The sequence below is a fragment of the Lepisosteus oculatus genome, chromosome 19 (assembly GCF_040954835.1).
Source record: "Lepisosteus oculatus isolate fLepOcu1 chromosome 19, fLepOcu1.hap2, whole genome shotgun sequence".
Classification (NCBI taxonomy): domain Eukaryota; kingdom Metazoa; phylum Chordata; class Actinopteri; order Semionotiformes; family Lepisosteidae; genus Lepisosteus; species Lepisosteus oculatus.
Window position 1 is genome coordinate 118046 of NC_090714.1, and position 3416 is coordinate 121461.

General features: G+C 40.5%; 1 long non-coding RNA gene across 1 annotated transcript; it reads right to left on the minus strand.

Annotated features, from left to right (window-relative positions):
* On the minus strand, positions 1–2859 carry LOC138224239 (uncharacterized). The gene is made up of 2 exons (XR_011182624.1): positions 1498–2859; positions 1–1114 (listed from the first exon to the last, which is right to left on the minus strand). It is a non-coding gene; the product is annotated as an uncharacterized lncRNA (long non-coding RNA).
* Between the last annotated feature and the right edge of the window lie 557 nt (positions 2860–3416).

The window sequence follows — 3416 nt, forward strand, 5'->3', positions numbered from 1 at the left end:
TTTTACAGCTCCGTTGACACGGCAACCACGTTTTATTGACAAAGTAAAATAAACACAGGAGAAAAGTTTGCAAACAAGACTGGAGCTAAAAGAAACACGAGGACAGTGGGTTTGCTTTATGTGCCGAGTCGATAAACCAGCGCTGCAGACACGTGAATAAAAGAAAACATACACACAAGGGAACACAGAAGAGAGAGATAGAAATACAAGAGACGATAAATACGCTGAAATTGTATTAATATAATTAATTCTTACGTTCAATCAAATCAGCGAAACACGGGGGCAGGGCAGCCCAGTGAACTAGAGACTACATTACCCATAAGCCCTGTGGGCGACAACATTTTAACGTCATCGACTCGCGTCTTTTGTATTTTTTATGAGATCAAAAACTACAAGAAAACATAACGCAGCAATCGTATTGTGAGGGATACATGCAATAATACATGTACAGTTAGTGGAAAAAAAGATTAAACAAGGTAAATGCAGAAGGGTCCATCCATGCTTCAACGTTCTTACTTCTAGACACAGTACGTCTTTACATCTGTTTGAAACTGTTCAAACAGGGTCTCCTGGACACCATTCCGTTAATAATTATGTTGCGCAAGTATAATAATTTTTAAAAATACAAACGATATTTTCATCTTCCTTTCAAGGGGATTAAAATGTAACAAATGTATTCCTTTAAAAGTAAATTAGTCTCTTTCTTTATATAAGTTTGTAAAAAAAAGTCCTGAATTTTTAAAACATTTCTGAGGTACAGAATTTTCAGAGAACCCAAACACCGGAAATAAAAAGATGCCAAAGACCAGCTCTAATCGTGCCATATATTAAAAAAAAACTAAGAATTTTTTATTCCTTTTTTTCCTCCAAGATAAAAGATAGTCCATTCATTTATGCTTCTTTTTTTTTGGCAAAGCCGCATGTCTCCCGCCTCCTGCTGAAATCTCAGCGCCGATTGGACAAAACCTGCTCACAGTCCGGATCCAGTGGAAGGCTGATCCAGTCTGGGTTTTCCTTAGCCGACAGTCCGGATCCAGTGGAAGGCTGATCCACACCGGGTTTTCCTTAGCCGGCAGTCCGGGTCCAGTGAAAGGCTTTTCCACTCCGGGTTTCCCTTAGCCGACAGGGAGAGAAGGAATCATGACATTGAATACGGGAACAGTGGAGCTGGCGAGATTCAGGGAGGGTTTTCCGGACACATTTGAGTTGATAGTGGAATACACGTTTTTCTTATTGCGCATCAGGAATTTCTGTTGTAAATGTGAATTAGGTTTCTTATTCTAATTCCACACTTCACAAGGATCCCTATCTCATGTCTCTCCAGCGCTGGCTGGGATTACCATTTCAGTGGGCCAGCACTAAGAAACAGGTCTGCACCACCCAGAAAGACAGATTAATTTTTTTCTGTTCAAGCAAGATTGTCAGCTTGTGCCACTGTGAAATCACTTAAAGGTTATTCCTCAGAGACCAGCTCTGCCCCTGTGTTGTTCTACTTACTGTAGTTTTGCAGGACTGAGGCTACAAAGACCTGGCTGTCCATCTTGAAAGGGGCATCACTGTTCCATTTCAGATGGGACACAAGCAGGCAGCCAAAGGGAGCAGAAAACACACTGAGGTGCTGGATCATTCAGGCACATTGTGTCATTGAGAGAAGCTGCTGTAGGAAACCGGAGAAACTGTGCAGAGCTGACCTGGAGACGTGGAGGACATGAGCCAGACAGATGTTCTACTTTAACACTGAAAAGCAAACCTTAATACTGTGCGTAAAAGGCAGAGCTGGGGTGATAAAGGAGAGTCAGAGCGGTGCAGAGAGAGGGCAGGGGAGGTCCAGTCAGTCAAGATGAAGACTAGACAGTGAGAGAGGGACTCTGCAATGGGAGAAAAACTAATGTAGCATTAGTATGAGACCAGTCCATGCGTCAACAGCACAGGCCAACAGAGGAAGGGAGGAAATCAACAGTTTAGGATTCTATATGTGTATTACAAATGAGAAAGTAATAAAGTCCGGCTGTGCCAGGAGATATTTCACACTGTAACGACCTAAGAAAAGCAGTTCATCAGCCTGACAAAGTTTTATTTATCTCATATTCCTTCTTCTTATATTTTTCCACTTTTTGCACAAAATCAAGTAATTATGATCTTTTCTTGATTTTCTTTTCCTGGAAACTAGTTAAGAGATCAGGAGCTCTTGGGATCCTAAGAGGCGACCACTGCATTTAAACGTGAAAGAGTTTTTAATACCATAAACCGATATTGCACTAACCGGAAGCCTTTCCAAATCCTACATGAAAACAGACAGCTTCCCACTTTACAACGCCAGCACGAGTCCGATACAGACGGCTGCATTGGACAGTTTCCCGCACATCAGATACACTCTGTGCAGAATATTAAATAAAGTTCACGATGTACGGAAATACACTGTGTACGTCTTTCCAGACCCTATTCCACTGTTCAGGCCCCAGATGTTCAGCCAGGTCCTTCTCCCAGATCAACTCAACCGCATGACATGCCGATACTCCAGAGTTCCTGTTAATTCAATATAGCTGACAGTCTACATGCGCATACGTTTTAAATACACCTGTGAGCTTGCAAGAACTGCACTGTGAGCTGCAAATCACTTTTTGTTTGATGGCATTTTTTTGTCAAATACACTCTGTGCTGAAAATTAAATTATAGACACTTATGATGAACGGAAAGAGACCCTTTTGTATTTCAATATAGTTTAAGGGCTACATGTTTATAAGTTTTAAAGATCGCTGTAAGTCTCTCCTCAATTCTGACACTATTAGGTGAAGAGTATTTTTACAAAGTAAAGTACAGCTCATACATGTTAGTCTTGAAAGAATCTAGGAGCGTTATTTGGGGACTAAACAATTATACGAATATTTGTGGATGTAATTAATTGTTAAGATCTCTGTTGCAAGATGACAATATCCACGCTGTTACAGTATATTGGAATTTATCATTTGTAAATTGGGTTGTTTTGAAAAAATGTGGATGCTGCCCACCCGAAAAGAACTACCAGAACTAACACAAAAACACAACCACACTACTCTGATCTGTGAGCTTTTTGGACAAGCACACGTTCAAGAAGAAAAGCACAAACACAAACAGACAACTCTCAGACATTGGAGGATACTTTCAATGCATAAATTCTATATATCCTATATAATGTAATCTATAGGAGTCCATAAATCAAAACTATTTCTAGGAACAATGGAATCATTGAAATGAATGAAAACCAGCCTCCAAAATGGATCAGTCTGGAAAACATACTGTGAAAATGTCTACCGACAGATCCCAGACACAGAAGCATTAGACCAGAACAACATATATGTAAACCTGAAAATATTCCAATTGGCTATAAGAGACCACCCAACCCCTTAGACTCCCCAGTCACTGAGCAGGAGCCACTA